Below are 19,040 nucleotides of genomic sequence, written 5' to 3' on the forward strand. Positions count from 1 at the left end.
TACGTGTGTCTGTCTGTGTGTGTGTCTCTGTGTGTGTGTGTGTGTGTGTGTGTGTGTGTTTGTCTCACTGTGTGTATATTTCTATATGTTTGTCTATGTCTGTGTATGTCTCTGTCTTTATACGTGTGTCTGTCTCTGTATTTGTCTGCCTGTCTGTCTCTGTGTGTCTCTGCATGCCTCGTTTGTGTCTGTCTGTTTCTCTGTGTTTCTGTATGTGTCAGTCTCCTTATGTGTCTGTTTGTGTGGATGTCTATCTGTGTGTCTGCCTATAGGTCGGTGTATGTCTGTCTCTTTGTGAGTCTCTGTCTGTGTCTAGGTCTATATCTCTGTGTGTGCCTCTCTCTGTGCGTCTGTGTCTGTCCGTGTCTACATGTGAGTCTGTTTGTGTGTGACTATGTGTGTCAGTCTCTGTATGTATCTGTATGTCTGTCCCTGTCTATGTGTCTGACTATGTGTATCTGTCTCTTATGTATGTCTGTTAGTGTATGTGTACTCGTACAGGAGAGAGGTTCTCTATTTTCAGGTAAGGAAGATTTCAATATTCTTATCTCTGTATACTTTGTTCTGCAAACAAACATTATTTAGTAAAAGGGTATCTCACTGCTTAATAATTGTAAAAACATATTTACTTACAATATTATTTCATTCATTATCTAAATATTTGCCAGCTATTGTAACTCTGACTGAGCACATGGTCTTCAATCATTTAAGCCAAATAATTTTAAAACTGGTGAAGCACATGGTCTTCAACCATGTGCTTCACCAGTTTTAACATTATTTGGCTTAAATGATGCATTCTGCATGAACTCTCACAGGAGGGAGGTTCTCTATTCTCAGCCTTCCACCCAACTTTGACACTGCAATATATTTCATCATTCACCTAGAACTGCGCTTGTTGTGACTAGCAGCCCAGTGGCTGGACATTATACACCACACCCGGCTACACTTGGTTTAACAACCAGATGCAGTTCTGGCAGAATCAGTTCAGTTTCGCCGTGTGGTGCGTGACGAAAAGGTGCGGCGTGATGTCATGATGAAATAAGTTAGTAACCATATCAGACGCTTACTGAAAGATATCAGCGCGACGCTTCAGCAGGACAAGGTGTGGAATGCAGTAAACGAGCAGAATCCAATGTATTTGCGGCAAATTTGAACTAAATCCGAAAAGGGATTGGCGTTTGCTGGGTCCGAACCTCTGTTAGGTCGTTCTGTAGGGCGGAGTGCGGTCCATGAAAGACGTCAGTAATGATTTACAGAAACGAGATTTACTTTGCTTTGCTATGTAATGAATGGTGAGATGAACATGTAAACTTTAAAGGCGGTGCTGCTTTCATCGTCCAAAAGGTGGAGCAGCAGTCCGCTGCCAAAGACGACTTTTTTCAAGGTTTGGTCCAGGCCAGAAAGTTCCCTGAGGGAAATTTGAAACCGGGCAAGGGTTCATTCCAATGTGTGTCCAACATCTTATTGTTGTCGTCCCATGTTTCTTTGGCATGTGGGGGCAGTGTCTTAGAGAAACTGAGGGGAACTTGGGTCTCGCTATCGTTAAAAAAACACCTTTAAAATTAGCCTGTATGAGATCCCGGGCATTGACGACAGTGACGTGTTTTTCAGTTACGTAGACCTCTGGAGAACCGCGAGCGAACTGGAACACATGAAATACCATGGCATTTGTCCAGCCGATTGTCCGTCGACTTGGTTGCTAATCTCGCCACTATGGGCCGTACGCTTGCAAGTGGTGGATGCCATCAACAGTAAAGTCACCACACTCCTGGGCAAGTGACCTGCTGAAGCCATCCAATTGACCCTTTACTTACTGTCCAGTTATCTGTTTGAATTCAACGCTTAAAGGGAGACGATATTTTACACTTGCTGAAAGGGGTCAGGCTACAGGTCTTTTGGAAATTGCTATCTGCTCTAAGTAAGAAAGAGAGCTATTGGTCAACTGTGACACAGAATTCAAACCATTAGGTCCCTGGAATATGCACATAGACCAGGTTATCCAACAGTCACAACAGTCCGATATGATGGGCACATGATTAACACTGCGTTACGCTACAGATTCCTTAACGCAACAGATCTTCAGCCGGACCACTTCAATGTTAACACTGTAATGATATTCCGGAGCACCGACTCCGCTGTAGGCAATGGTCTCTTATGATCTTGCGACGGATGAAAGCAGATTCAGTTTATCCTGCCATGATGGACGGTAGGGTATGTATCCGATTCGTCAGAATGGAGAGCGATACACAGATGTAACTGTGGTCACATATAGCCGATTCATGGGATGGCGGGGCTTGTCAAGTCATTGTTTGGGCGGGATAACTTCTACTGGACATGCTCCGCTCCACTTGGTCGATGGTAATCGTACCGTGGAGCGTTATCGCAACGAGGTTCTGTCCCATATGGCAGTACCATTAATGCAAGCTATGTATGTCTTTTATGGCCGACCCTCTTTACTGCAAGACGACAACGCTAAGCCTCATAGGTCCAGGTTTGTCACACAATTCCTTAGGTGGGGATGAACTCGACGTGTGTACACACATAGCCCAGCCCCAGTAAATCTCACTCGGCAGAGTAGAGGAATGGAATGGAATTCCTCTACTAGATTCCGCAAGCTTTCTTTATGAACTTGATAAGGAACATGAAAATAAAGTGCCTCTTGGAAGAACGAGGAAGTAACTCATATTGAATGACTGAGTGCTTCTTTTTCGTCAGTCTCATTTTAGGAGTTTGATTGATTCAACTGATGTGTGCTAGTGCTGTTGTAAATTTTTGTGTGTATGTTAAGATGTGTCACATTTGTCAACACATTAATAATAATACTTTTATTTCTATTATTTCTGAGAAACATTTCTTTACTTATAGACCCATGAAGGCCCGGGGTAGAATAGGTCTTCACCAACCCATGCTTGCCATAAAATACGACTATGCTTGTAAGAGGCGACTAACGGGATCGAGTGGTCAGGCTTGTTGACTTGGTTGTCATATGTCATAGGTTCCCAGTTGCGCAAATTGATGCTCATGCAGTTGAGCATTGGATTGTCTGGTCCAGATTATTTAAGGACCACCACAATATAGCTGGAACATTACTGAGTGTGGCGTAAAACTAGTCCCTCACTCACTCTTTACTTACGTTATACATCTTTTCACCCTTTATTTCATGACGCCGAGTATCATAAAGATAATATTAACATAAATAAAACCCTGCTAGTTAAAGAGGCGAAATAAACCTTTGAGAACATTCTCTTAGAGAGAATATTTAGAGACGCTGACACCCCGAATTGCTTGCATTTCCAGCCCTTTTGATTTCTGTCAGGGCGAAGGTGTGCCCTGATTAGTATGCTGTGTATCAGAATAGAATAGGACTCAATGATATACGAGCAATGATGTAAAATTTACTGATAAACAACACTCCTCTGCACATGCAAGCACGCATAACCTACGTCGATATTTTCAGAAGACATTTCAGCAGGTGGCTACTTTCAGTTCATTGTGGCAATGTGTATTAAATATCCTAAAGCTCCTGACACGATGTGCTAAAAATATCATAACTGTGCATAACCCGATTTTATCCAATTTTAATGCAAAGACATAATAAGATTATTTCTAGTGTTTTCGTTCATCGCTGTTAAACTGTTGACATGATAATATCAAAAGCTGTATTAATGCTCTTGAAGAGGTGCGGTATCAAACGTTCACAAATTCAGTATCGTGTGTATGCACTATTGGCATTAATGGAGACTTGACAACGACGACGCATAGACGCTACTTAGCAGATGAAGAAAGCTTGGGGAATCCTATTCCATGTGTGAACCAACGACACACAAATTCGGATTGCATATGAGGCCATTTACAATGACAAGTAGTGTCCAACCTTGCGATGTGATGCCCCCTCCCCTCAATCTGTCGGCGTTGAATAACATACACGTCAGAATACCTTTCACCCCGCCGACTGTACATCCTTCCACGGCCATCTGAGCTGTCCAGATAAAATTTCGACGCGTCAGTGAACGTCCCAATCTTGATGTCTGTACCGTAAATACTGCCTGCACCATGTCGGTGACGCTGGAGAAAAACTGGATGAATTGCTGGCCGTCGGGTCGGATGTCGTGCTCATTCAGTCGGTTCCATATAGTACTGGACGTAAAACTGACAGTCTGGAATCGATTCCTTTAGATGGGTCAGCCGAACTTGGTTGTTTTGTTTACGTGACGCTGCCCGTGAACGGCCGGTCGGAGGAAAAAGACTTATCGTGTTCCCATTATGTTGGAAACGTCTGTACAGAGATGGGATCGTGTTTCGACGGACTTTCTAAGTGTCTAGCCACTTTAGTTCAGGCCATTCCAGTCTCCAGCATACGAACGGCGCGGAAACGATGATTTTCTGTAAGCTGTGACATGACGTACGCGCAGTTACGATTGAAGTTAACGTGTTTTTCACAACAGCGAGATGCTAGGGAATAATCAGCCGTTTTTTCTATTACCAATATGTGGCGAACTTCATGTGTCAAAAAAAAACATGCAAAAAGTGAGTTCATTGTGCACACAGTGCACGTGTCAGAGACATACGTTGCATCAACTTTCATGCGAATGGCTTTGTTACATATTTATTTAGTCTTGTTATTATTTGTGCAATTCTATCTTAAGCACAGTTACCTTATTCGTGAGTGTATAAGTCATAGTCACAGGTAAAAGAAGTGGAAAATCACGGAACAACCACTTGGATATTCACTCTCACTACAGTGCAAAATATAGCAAGCATATTCCAATCAGTGTGGCAAATGTCCTGTAATGGTTTAAGCATTGTGTATAGCAATATTAGTTGTTTGATAACATGCACTATTGCGTTATTACAAATTGTATACTTGCCATGGTGACTCGGTGGTTGGCAGATATCTCTGTGCAACATATACTCAACAATCCGACAAGAGGGCACGACTCAGTTTCTAATCATAGGGAAGTGAATAAGCTCGTATTTCCGTTCCACTTAAGTAACAATAGACTATTAATACACAGCTTCCGGCACGTGGTCATGTGCAACGTATTATATTTGGGGTTACGCTTTCTCAGTAAAGTACAGATTCTATGAAAATGTGATACACGTCCACGGCACTTATTTTTTGCATAGAAAATACGAACAAGTGAAAACACCCGGTGTCATTTGTCAGCATGAGAACGCTAGACCCCATACCACCCGAGAAGAACATCCAAGAAGGAAGGGGCCTTGTGGCAGTGGGGTGCTCGTAAAATGTAAAAATGTGACAATGTTATTCAGCGTAATCGACGCGAGTGTGTCCCCACTGGCCATTACATTGAAACGTTGTTTTTCCCACGATAGCCCAGTGGATATCGGTTGACTGTGTGTCAGTGATTTTTCATTTCTTCCTTGAGATATTGATCTTTACAATGTATTTAAGTTCATGTCTCCATTGCCGGTTTCAAACCAGACTGATCATAAACTATGATAACGTTTCTTTCGGCCGACGTTTTATTTGAAAAGTAATAGAAGCAGACCTGGGCCTAGATTTTGTAAGCTCTCTTAGCGCTGAGATAGTCGAAAGTGCAATGCAATATATTAACATAATTTGCAACTATCTTTGCACTCGAAGCAGTTGTTAGATTTGTCTTTAATTAAGGATGATGACTCTTAACTCGTGGAAATCAACAATAAAGAAATGGTTTGGGATTTTAATAGAAACAATATTTCTAGGAAATAAAAGTTCAACAGAAAAAGAGCAACAAGTAAAACAAACTTCAACATGTATAATCTTTGTAAATATTGCGAATAAAACTACCTGTTTTCGAAATATTTCTTTTGTGAATGTTAATGCTAAGTACAAATTATTTTATATGCAGTAATATTCAGAATGTTAAACCATGTAGGGATGTGTTTAATGGGACACGTGAAGGTCCGGGGCTAGAATGCTTGCCATTAAAGGCGACTTTGCTTGTCGTAAGAGGCGACTAACGGGATTGGGTGGTCAGGCTTGCTGACTTGGTTAACACAATGCCATCGGTTCCCAATTTCGCAGATCGATGCTCAAGTTGTTGATCATTGGATTGTCTGGCCCAGACTCGATTATTTACAGACCGCCGCCATATAACTGGAATATTGCTGAGTGCGGCGTAAAACTAAACTCACTGAATCACTGTATTGTATGGTGACTTAGTGGTTAACACACTAGACTTGTGATTGAAAATGCTAGGGTTCTAATCCAGCGTAATGCCAAAAACGTTTACAAATTTAATCAGTAAACATATAGCCAGACTTTTAGTATTGATGATCACATGATCAAACTCTTGCACAGAAACTTCATGCAAGGTCTGATCGACTGTGTTACCCACACTTGGTCACTTGGTTGTCTGCCTACCTCCCTGTATGGCAACACAAATGTGAGTACTTTTAATCATATGTTGTATACTTAATATGACATTTTAATAGCATATACTGTAGGAATTATCATTTGGAATATTTTGACCATCAGCATTGTGTAAATTGATAGGAAACTTTTATTGAAGCACGTTAATGAAATCGTATACGTGTACTTCAAAATCCAAAAAAGTTATATTTAAATGCTGAATTTAATGCATCAGCTAGAAGAATCGTTTTGTTTCATTTAGTTTCTTAAATTTCATCGATGGATCGAGTCATGTCAACGAAAATTAGACAAAGGCTTATCAATGACTACTGAAAATCGTAACTTCAATAAATCCTTGTGGGTGCGAGTTTTGGATCTGTGTTCTTGCATCTACAGTGAATACATGGTTTTATCAGTTGAAAACTTCTTTAACCTTGCCTTACACTGTCTATATTTCGAGTTAAGCATTTCAAGGGACGCTTAAGGATTGTTTAGCGAACGCCTTGTGATACACTACTTAATTTTATAAACAACATTACTAAAGTGTTCGTTAACGATGCATTGGGAGCAGATTCAACGACTGCTTCGAGTTACGATTTCCAGGTCCTTTACTTGGAGAAATTAAACCACTACTTGCATACATTTCTAATTCTTGCACATTTATACTCAGTTCAAGTGAGAGACTGTAAACCACAAATCCTAAAAGGGAACTTCATCTCACCCAACAACTGTGGTACAAATCTGAAAAATAGCTGTAATGATAGAGGAGATTTAGCGAGGTCCCAGGGTCCCAGTTTGTTTTACTTGTCATAGTACTGTTAACTCGCGAGTTTGGGGAATCAGCTCGCTTGGCAGCTAGGAGGTGTAACTATACCAACCCACACACAACACGAGAACCTGAGTAAATAAACAAGGAGTTTATTATGCCACAGTCACAGGATGATTTTTACATAATTAATCACAATAATATAGGGTACAAATAATTATTAAAACATATTGACAATCAGTAATCAGTTGTCAAAATACATTATCATTATATGCTGATATACAAAGTACACAATCATCATACATCGATTTACACGACACATACTACATAAATCAAGATACATTTTCTTACACATAATCATCAACACAATTTCGTTCATACATCTTATAATACTAGCATATCTAAAACAACATTACGCAGTACATAATGAAATACACAGTTTCGAACATACTCTATACATTATACCAGTATCATTCAACACGGAAAGATATTCACTCATAATACATTAATTGAAACAATACACGACACGCTCCACGACAGCCACGAAACCACTATTATCAAACAGACAAAACATCAACAGCGATACAGGGAGCGATTTGGGTTTTACAGCGCTTTTAACAATATTTCAGCAATAGTTTAGGACACCAGAAATGGTTTAACACATTGTGCCCACGTGGGGAATCGAACCCGGGCCTTCAGCGTGACGAGCAAACGCTCTAACCACTAGGGTACCTCGCCGCTCCTGAACTGAGCAATAGAGAGTCTAAAATATATTAACGACTACGTTCCACATAAACATAACGACCTTGCCAAGGATCTTAACATGTGGTCATGATAGCAAAAATGTATTGCAGAAAACACTGAACAGTAATGGTATCGATTTGCCAAGGTAGAAGAAAGTAAAGGGTCTTACCTGATTAAATAAACAAGGAGTTTATTATGCCACAGTCACATGATGATTTGTGACTGTGGTCGTTCCTGTTTTATACCCTTTTCCAGTTGTCATAGCTAATCGGGTGTACTGATAATATTGCTGATAAGTTGTTGTATCTAAATCCTATTGCCTAATTCGATTACCGATAACGTGCCTACTGCGAAGTTAAGTTACTCTATCTGTCAGAATTACATAAAGATTTTCATAACGTATTTGACCACAACGGCGTTGACAAGCGAAAGACATGATGCATCTGCTGACACATACAAGATATTGGTCTTGGACATTCGATATTACTGTGACCACGAGTGAAGTACACGATAAATTGGATTAGCCTATCTCTATCTGTTGACACTTACAAGATATTGGTCTTGGACCTTCGTTATCAGTGTGACCCTTGGCAGACTGAAGATGTGGAACGTGTAGCATTTCGATATTTCAATAAAATATTCTGTCATAGAATCTTTATAAAATATTGTCATTTCCACCATGTTAATAGTACTACAGTCCGTGAGGGGTATTACGATGATGGCTTTGCCGCACATACGGCGTAACGGTGGGAACGAAGCCTCCCTAAGTAAAGAGAGTGATGGTAAGTAAAAAATGTAAGGGGCAAGGTGGCTAAAGCGCCATGCTAGTGATCGAGCTCACCTGTGACCGGGTGTAAATACCTTGGAGTCAACTTTGTGTGGAGACACTTTCCGTGTTGTCACAACCCTTGTGTACAGTACACAACCCTGTGCAATCAAAAGATCCCAAATGTAGGCTAATTTAGCAACTAAACGTATCTTTTTCCCAAAATGAAATTGATTTACTTATTGAAATTATCTCTCTAAAACCTTCTGCGGACTGTTCATGGCAATACAATACTTTCAGGTGAGAAACACAGAATTATATGTGGATCACAATCACAATAGTCATGATCTATTAAGAAATATGAGTGTATATTCTCTTAACACCAGCACCAAAGGTCAGCACAAACAGGTCTGAAACACACCAACCAACATGCATTGTCTGAGAAGTTCAATAAGCATCAGATAAATCAATATCAGCATAAATATCTATATTCCTCACCGTTCATTTAATTGAATGAAAATTCAGTTAGATGGCACAATAGCAATACAGGGAAAATTGTCAAGTAATTTGTATTGGTATCACAATTACGTGTCTATGCAGTAGTATAGACAATGGATCCAATAAAAAATGGGCCCTTGAAAAGTCCCTTTTCCAAAACACCATTGTTTATACTACTACAGCCGTGAATGCAAAAATTGGCTTAAATCAGGCAAACGGTTTTCGAGATATGGACTTTGAAGTGAGCATGGGTTCAGTGGTGGAAAGGGTTTTTGGTTGCTAAGAATTGAAGAAGAATTGTAGTAAAGACAATAGTGGTTTTGGATCACGTCCTTCGAAAGGGGCCAATTTAAAAATTGGGCCCCTGGGGAGTCCCTTATCCAAACACACTATATGAAATATGATGACACAGTGGGCAGCACCAACCCCTGGCATGAACCCATGAACCAGAGACCTTCAGCTCTGGCTGCTACTGCTGCGAGCGGTCAAACCTCTTCACCAACTCCCGGTGTTTACTTTTAATCCTATTCTAAGTGGCATTAATCTTGATGGCACATTTACTGGATGCTTGATTGCTTACTCTGAGCTGGATTAACTGGTGTTTGCATAATGTTATTTTACTGTAGGTGATATCATGTTTACCTCATAAAAGCAGTTTATTAACCTGTCTAGACATAACCGTTGTCTTAGTGAATGGTTTGTCTTACAGTGGTGTTCTGATTACCTCAGGCTAGGATTTTAACTCTGTGAAACTGTGAGGTCACAACTTATACCTTTTTCAATATAATGTCAGTGAGATAAGTTTTACTACTTTTACTACTTACTACTTTTACGTCTTTGTCTAAGCTATTACTGATACATGATAAAACTAATATTCTCTATTGATATTTTCCTAAACTTCGAATGCTAATGTATTGCTTGTACTGGTTACAATTAATAATGAATTTTGGTATGAATTATTATTTCATGATAATCAACTCCTAAAGCACTTACCAGAATCCTGTCTTCAAACTCTGTTGAATATTTTTGAGGACATTTGGACATCGGGTAACTTTCCTCCCTCATGGCGCGACGCTATAGTAATATCAATACCTAAACCTGGACGTGATCATACGGATCCGTCAAATTATCGACCAATTTCACTAACTAGCTGTGTTTGCAAAAAACATTTCATGCATGATAAATAATCGTGGAAACAAATAATCTTATAACTGATATACAACGTGGTTTCCGTAAAAATAGAAGTACAGTCGATCACTTACTGCGTTTGGAATCATTTGTCAAAAACGCTCTAATCAATAACAATGTGCTGTGTCTATCTTTTTTGATCCTGAGAAGGCATATGATACAACTTGGAAATATGGCATTTTAAGAGATTTACATAACCTCGGTTTGTGAGGTCGTTTGCCACAATTTATAGCCAACTTTTTAAATGACAGACAATTTCAAGTCCGAGTGGGTTCTACACTCTCTGATCATTACAATCAGGATCAGGGCGCTCCACAAGGCAGTACTTTGTCTGTCACACTTCTTAGCATAAAGATAAATAGTTTATCAAAAGTTTTAAACGATTCAATTGATGGATCGTTATTTGAGGATGATTTTAATATTTCCCGTCGTGGTAAAAATATGCACAGTATTGAACGGCAAATACAGTTGTATTTAAACAAGATACATAACTGGCGTCTTGAAAACGGCTTTAAATTTTCTAAATCAAAAACTTTTATACATTTTTGCCGTAAATATAAACCACATAAGGACCCAGAACTGTTTTTAAATGGCACGCCCATCAAAGTTGTCAAGGAGGCCAAATTCTTAGGTCTGATTTTCGACTCCCATTTAACTTTTGTTCCACATATCAAATCCCTAAAAACTAAATGCCTGAAGGCACTTGATTTATTGTCAAATACGCCGTAATCATTTTTAAGTCATAAAACTATCACTATTACTTGCAAATACCTTTCAACTAAAAGTATGTTTCCCTTCTGAAAAGTAAACGAAAGTGTGAAAGTTTTTATCGACACAATTTAGTCTATCTTCGCGGTGAATCGAGAATGGAAGCCACTGAACTTTAACCTACAGACTTGAAACTTTACTACAAATCTACTGTCCTAATACTGACACTAATAATAAATATTTGACTTAAAATGAAGTGAGAAAAGAGTTAACGTATCTTTTACATCTAGGTTTTCAGTTGTCACAACACTCAGCGAATTTAATCAGCTGTTGAAAATAGAACGGACTCAATCTTACATACTAAGCTGCCGCCATATTGGCTATACCGTTACGTAACGACCCACGTTCAGGTTCTGTGATTCAGCTGAACACTTTTGCCAAAATGTTGAAAAACAGTGTAATGTCTCTTTTCCAAAAATTCACTATCATGTTTGGAATATATTCAAACAACAAAGTACTAAATCATATGATACTTCTCGCCAAAAGATTCAATTATGTTTCAAATATTAACCAACATGCGCCCTCTTTTGAAAGATATCTAAGACTACTTAAAGACACGTGTTCGGCCGAAACCTATATAGCCAGGAAAAACAATCAACTAAATCCCTCTATAAGGAGTGAGCGAGTGAGTTACAATTTAACGTCACATCGGCAATATTTCAGCCACATCGTGACGGGAACGTAACATTAAAATGGAACATATGAGTATTATAAAAACCTGTCGACGAAGGACAGTAAAACAACTAGAACATTACAGAAAAGAATGTAAAACTAGTAGCTATGCCTAAAACAATGTATCTATAGAGGACAATACAATATAAAACTGGGCAATAGATTGCTAACAACTGAAGGTAGATCACCATACTAGGGACCATGGGGACTTACAGTACCTTTGCTACCTGCATGGACCCTAGCTGGATTTACATCATCCCCTCAGCCGTCAGCAATTTGGGAAATCTAGCCATACAATAAAAAAAACACTTATACTACGATTAAAAACCTGGAAATTTAGAATTTACTTTGAATGTTTTTGGACTTAGGTACCCTCTCAGGAGGACAATAATTTTACAATACTTCAACCCCCTTTGAGGGTACAGCCACCAACAATTCAGGTTACTAATTCAAACTACCAATCATTAAAATACACCTATTTACACAACATACTGTTCAAAATTCAACCCAAAAATCAATTTCTTTAAAAAAAACCCTATACTTAAATGAGAATCAACGCTGGTATAAAGATCCTTCATTGATTTAACTGTAAAATACTTATCCCTTGTGATGGAGAATTCAACACAGTCAATCAGAACATGCTTGACCGTGACTCTCTCATCCCAAGGGATACAAAACGGAGGATCCTCACCTTTCAACAGGTACGAATGAGTGTATCTAGTGTGGCCAATACGACATCGTCGTAAAATAACCTCTTCAAATCTGGACTGACAACCCAATTGGGTATAACCAATGTAAGGTTTTATCTCATGTAATTTATTGATACCCACTTGGGTGTCCCACTTCTTTTGCATCAGATTACGGATGTAAGATCTAATGGTGGCTTTGTAATCACTGTAAGGAATAAGAAGTGGTGTCACAGATTTGTTGAGTGCTGAGTTGGCAGTAAGATCGGCCATTGTGTTACCAGAAATGCCCACATGGCTTGGTAACCAACAGAAGACGATGTCGTATTGGCCAGTAGCAAGATTATTATACAATTCAATAATATCAATTAAAAGTGGATGTTTACATGATAAATTTTTAATCGCCTGAAGACAAGAAAGAGAATCTGAATAGATTATATATTGTTTACGTTTAGGGTGTCTTTGAATATATTTAAGAGCCGTTAGTACGGCGTTAGCTTCTGCTGTAAAAATAGAACTATTATCTGGTAATCTAGAAGATATTGTTCTGGATCCAATGACAGTGGCAGAAGCCACTGCGCCACCGTCCTTGGACCCATCTGTAAATAAGGATTTATATTTGCTATATTTATGTTTCAATTGATTATATTCTTGTTTGTATTGTAATTCATTAGTTTCTGATTTTTTAAATGTAGTTAATGTTAGGTCCACTTGGCGCCTAACCAATTGCCAAGGAGGAGAACAAAGAAGTCGGGAGGGAGCTATATTTTCCAGCTCAATACTAGAAGCAGCAAGAAATGGCTTAATTCTGAGCCCAAGAGGCGGAAGAAGGGAAAACGTTTTGTTATACAAATCATCATAAACAGGATTAAAGACACAATTAAATGCAGGATTAGACTCATTAGAAGCTAATTTTGCAATGTACTGTAAAGATAGTTTTATATGGCGTTGGTTGAGAGAAAGCTCATCAGCCTCGACGTATAGACTGTTGATAGGAAAAGTTCCAAAAGAACCGAGACAAAGTCTTAGGCCTTGGTGGTGCACAGGATCAAGTAGTTTTAGGTTGCTTTGACAAGTTCCACCATATACGATGGAGCCGTAATCAAGTTTCTCGGTGCCCTTGGTTTGGTACCTCCTGATCTCTTGGCGCAGATCAGGAGAGTGCCCGGGTTCTCCACCGGGAGCACAGCCCTTCTGACAATCTGGGTAATGCAGAAGGCTGCAGTGTTGGGGAGCCTCCATATTCTCCGGAAAGTTCTTGGTGGGTTCGACTAGGCAGTGTTTCCTGGGAGAAGTCGCATTCGCTGTCTGGGCTGCGTGTAGAGGGGGCGAGGGCCCTGAGCTGATGATGAGCTTGACCAGCCTGACTGTGCCAGGATCACCCGAACCCTCTCTGCTGCATATCAATCTTAATCTGTAAAATATAATAATAATAAATCTCGTTTAAAGAAAATCTGGAGTTCAGAGCTAAATGCTCAAAACAAAGTCAAAGCCACCAATACCTTTGCTGTGCCAGTCCTCTCCTATTCCTTTGGAGTAGTTGATTGGACAAAACAAGACATCCAGAATCTTGACCGCCTGACCAGAAGGATCATGTCTGATAACAGAGCACACCACCCTCGTTCCTCTCTTAATCGTTTATATATGCCAATCAATTCGGGAGGTCGGGGTTTGATTTATGTGGAAGCTCTTCATGACAGAATGTTATTGTGTACTTTTGCACATATTTATTTGTCAGATGATCCTCTGGTGATGCACATTAAGATTCATGATGAAAGCAAGGAATTCCACAGCTACTTTAAGCGTGCCAAGGTTGTTGGACACAATTTGAAATTTGAAGTTGATTTTGGTGATGGCGATGTACTGCTGGACGGTACAGTGATGGGAGTAAACCAGGTGAAGTCTTTCACCAGGTCTGACCAGAGTCGGTCCTTTGTGGAGAAGCTGTCTGAGAAGCCACTGCATCGTGTGTATATGCAGTGTGTGGAACAGAACAGCAATCCAACCGACTCCTTCGCCTGGATGAAGTCGGCTGGTCTCAAATGTGAAACTGAGGGCTTCCTTTTTGCTGCTCAGGACCAGTCACTTCCCACTCGCAATCGCCAGAATGTGATTCTTAAAGAAAATATCAATATGAAATGTCGTCTTTGCAATCAATGTACAGAGACTGTCCAACACCTTGTCAGTGGATGCCCTTCCTTGGCACAAACAGCATATCTTAAAAGACATGATGGCATGGCTCGCTGCTTTTATTATCGTCTCCGCCATGCCTGTGGCTTTGACTCCGAGGTCCATCCATGGTATGACCCTGAACATGTCCAGGGCGTCCTGGAAAATGATGCTTTTAAACTTCTCTGGAATAGGCCAATATACAGCCTGAGACGAATTCCAGCCAACAAACCTGATCTTGTCCTTTTTGATAAAACCAATGAAATTATTTATATCATTGAACTTTCTGTCCCTTTTGACAGCAATGTGATTGGCAAGATTCAGGAAAAGCATGATAAATATGCGGACCTCGCCTTTGAAATGTCTCGCTTGCATCCCAAGTACACTGTCGTCAGGCTCCCCATTGTTGTCGGTGCCCTTGGTTTGGTACCTCCTGATCTCTTGGCGCAGATCAGGAGAGTGCCCGGGTTCTCCACCGGGAGCACAGCCCTTCTGACAATCTGGGTAATGCAGAAGGCTGCAGTGTTGAGGAGCCTCCATATTCTCCGGAAAGTTCTTGGTGGGTTCGACTAGGCAGTGTTTCCTGGGAGAAGTCCCATTCGCTGTCTGGGCTGCATGTAGAGGGGGCGAGGGCCCTGAGCTGATGATGAGCTTGACCAGCCTGACTGTGCCAGGATCACCCGAACCCTCTCTGCTGCATTTTCATTCTAATCAGTAAAAAATAATAATAAGTGTTCTTGTATAGCGCACAAATCAAACTGCAAGGCAATTTCTCTAGGCGCTAGGTATTTTTCCCTCGAACACCGGATGTCAATCTCAACAGCACATCGTATTTCAATCTCAACTCCATGGGGAGTATACAACTCTTGCTGCCACTAGGCGCACCGAGTTTATTGTGGCTCTCTCATCCTAACGAGGTACCCATTTGACAGCTGGGTGGACTGGGACACATAGTCACAGCACTTTGTCCAAGTTTACTGCACGTTGCTGTACCCGCAACTAGGTGTATGCACGTGTTCATGTGGCCACCATCTGGTCATATACCAACGGATTCGTGGGTTCTTTTAAGTGCACAGGATTGTGTACTGTACACTGGGGGTTGTGAAAAAGACACTGAAAGAGTCTGCACACAAAGTTGACTCCAAGGTTTTTACACCCGGTCACAGGTGGGCTCGATCCCGAAACCGAAACCTCGCTGGATCACTAGCGTGGCGCCTTAGCCAGCTCGCCCACCACACCACTTAGATATAGTTCTGGGTCTTTATGGGGTTTATATTTACGGCAGGTTTTTGATTTAGAAAATTTGAAGCCGTTTTCAAGACACCATTTATCTATTTTGTTTAAACACAGCTGCAGTTGCCGTTCAATAGTATGCATATTTTTCCCACGACAAGAAATATTAAAATCATCCACAAATAACGATCCATCAATTGAATCGTTTAAAACTTTAGATAAACTGTTGATCTTCATGCTAAAAAGAGTGACAGACAACATACTGCCTTGTGGAACACCCTGATCCTGATTGTAATGATCAGACAGGGTAGAACCTACACGGACCTGGAACTGTCTGTCATTTAAAAAGTTGGCTATGAATTCAGGTAAACGACCTCGCAAACCAAAATCATGTAAATCCCTTAAAATGCCATATTTTCAAGTTGTATCATATGCCTTCTCAAAATCCAAAAAGACAGATACAGCGTGTTGTTTATTGATCAGCGCGTTTTTAACAAATGATTCTCAACGCACTAAGTGATCGACAGTACTTCTATTTTTACGGAAACCACATTGTACATCTGTGATATGGTTATTTGTTTCCAAGTACCAAACAAGTCGATTATGTATCATGCGTTTCATGGTCTTGCAAACACAGCTAGTTAGTGAAATCGGACGATAATTGGATGGATCCGTATGATCACGTCCAGGTTTAGGTATTGGTACTACTATGGCATCACGCCATGAAGAAGGAAATTTCCTGGAAGTCCAAATATCATCAAAAAATTGATAAAAGCGTCTCTAAACAGGATTCTGGTAAGTGCTTCAGGAGTTGATAATGTATGTTATCAGCTCCTGTAGCAGTGTCATGAGCTTGATCAAGAGCAGTATGGAGCTCATGAATAGAAAACGTTTCATTATAATCTTCCCCATTATCAGATTTGAAATTAATAGTTTTCTTTTCTTGTTGTTTTTGATACTGCTGAAATGTAGGTATATAATTAGAAGAGGAAGAATATTTAGCGAGAGTTTCGCCCAGTTTATTCGCAATATCTGATTTATCAGTAAGTAATTGATCTCCATGTTTAAGATGATTTAGTACCTTTACCTTTGATTTTCTGGACCATGTTCCATACCTTGGACATGGGTGTCCGAGAATTTATTTTAGATACATAATGTTGCCAAGACTGGCGTTTGTTCTGTTTAAAAGTACGCCGTGCTTTAGCATATAAAATTTTAAATTTATTTAAATTATGCACCATAGGATGGCGACGGAAATATATGTTCTGCTTTGTTTGCATTCATCACTGAACCATGGTTTTCGAATATGTGGAACTGCAGAGGATTTTGGTATACACTCATCAGCTATGGAATTCAGTTCATCAGAAAAACATGTAATAGCATCAGGAACGTCAATAAAAAGTTCAGGTTTAAGTTTCTCCGCACACAGTGTTTCATATAAAGCCCAGTTAGCCTTTTCAAAATTCCGCCTTGATGATGGAGGAACATCAGATGGAGTTACAGAGTTTAGTATAGAAGGGAAATGATCACTTCCACAGAGGTCATCATGGACTGACCAGTCAAATTCCATCTTCTTAAACATGGAGATCAATTACTTACTGATAAATCAGTTCTGAATTTGTGAGTGACAAGTCGAGAGCAGAATAGGTCCCTGTACCAGGATGTAAATATGTGTTGGAACCATCATTATAAATACATAAATCATTGTCAGAACAAAAGTCCTCCAACAATTTACCTTTAGTGTTTGTAGTTACACTACCCCAGAGTGGGTTGTGCCCATTTAAATCTCTCATTATAATACAGGGCTTCGGGAGTTGGTCATATAGAGCTTGAAGATCAGTTTTGGCAAAGGTCGAAGACGGCGAAATATAAAGAGAGCATAGTGTAAACGCTACATGTAAAGTAATTCTCACTGCAACAGCTTGCATATTAGTTTTAAGTATCAAGGGCTTTGAATAACGTTTTGTTTGACTAAAATGGATGCTCCTCCAGTGGCCCTATCACCCGGAGGTGAAAAACAATGATATGCATTATATTGACGAAGGTCAAATGTGTCTGTATGTTTTAAATATGTCTCTTTGAGACATATGGCTGAGGGTGTAAAATGGACTAATAGCTGTAATTCATGTAAATTAGTCCTCAATACTCTGCAGTTCCACTGTACAATATCATTGGAATAAACTATCTTTTGGGGGTATTTATTGGGGATCTACCCCGCACTCTTTTGGAGGGCGACAAGCTATGTGCCCTAAAATGGACGTTTTCAGAAACGTCCATGTCTTCAAGAGACCCGTATTTATTGAACAATTGGATTTTGTTCTGTGACCCTTTAGGAGCTCTGCCACTTTGCTGTTTGCAAGCATCAGGCTGTGGCTTCGGTTTACTTTTCACCGTTTGTTGACTATCAGCTGTCGATTGAGACTTTGACAGTGACTGAGATGATGATTTGTGATCAGAAGAAGACTTCGAGGTATTAGGAAGTGATTCCTCAGTCTGTGATGATATAGCAGTGCACAAATGCTGTGGAGAGTCGCAATTTACCCAAGTCAAGGTAGTTTGGCAGCCTGTGGTTGATGTCGTTTTAGAACTAGACCCCGATGATGTTTTTGCTACTGTAGTATAACTCTCTGAAAGTTCAGATCTCTTTACCAGTTTTTTGGCCTCAGAAAAGGAGATATTTTGTGTAAATTTTATTTCATTGATCTCCATTTGCTCTTTCCAAATTGGACACTGTTTAGAAAATGAAGAATGGTCGCCGGAGCAATTGGTGCATTTTTATAATCACTGTCACAATCTTCTGTTACAAATTGTGTGTGTCTTCTCACCACAGTGAGCACACACAACAGACAATGTGCAAGTATTTACACCGTGTCCATATTTCTGACATTTAAAACACCTAAGCGGGTGGGGGATGTAGGTATCAACTGGAATGTTACAGTAGCCTGCCTTCACTGATTTGGGAGCATTAGGACATGAAAAAGTAAACAGATACGTGTTCGTTTTGATGATTTCGTTGTTTCTCCGAGTTGAAAAACGCTTGACGTAGAGTACACCTTGATCCTTCATTTCAGATCCTATATCAAGGTCCGACATATCATCAAACAATCGGTCTCGATCTCTAATGATACCTTTGCTTGAGTTCAAGGTTTTGTGTGCAGAGACCGTGACCGGAATACCCACGAAAGATTTGAT

The sequence above is a fragment of the Haliotis asinina genome, chromosome 3 (genome assembly GCF_037392515.1).
Source record: "Haliotis asinina isolate JCU_RB_2024 chromosome 3, JCU_Hal_asi_v2, whole genome shotgun sequence".
Classification (NCBI taxonomy): Eukaryota; Metazoa; Mollusca; class Gastropoda; order Lepetellida; family Haliotidae; genus Haliotis; species Haliotis asinina.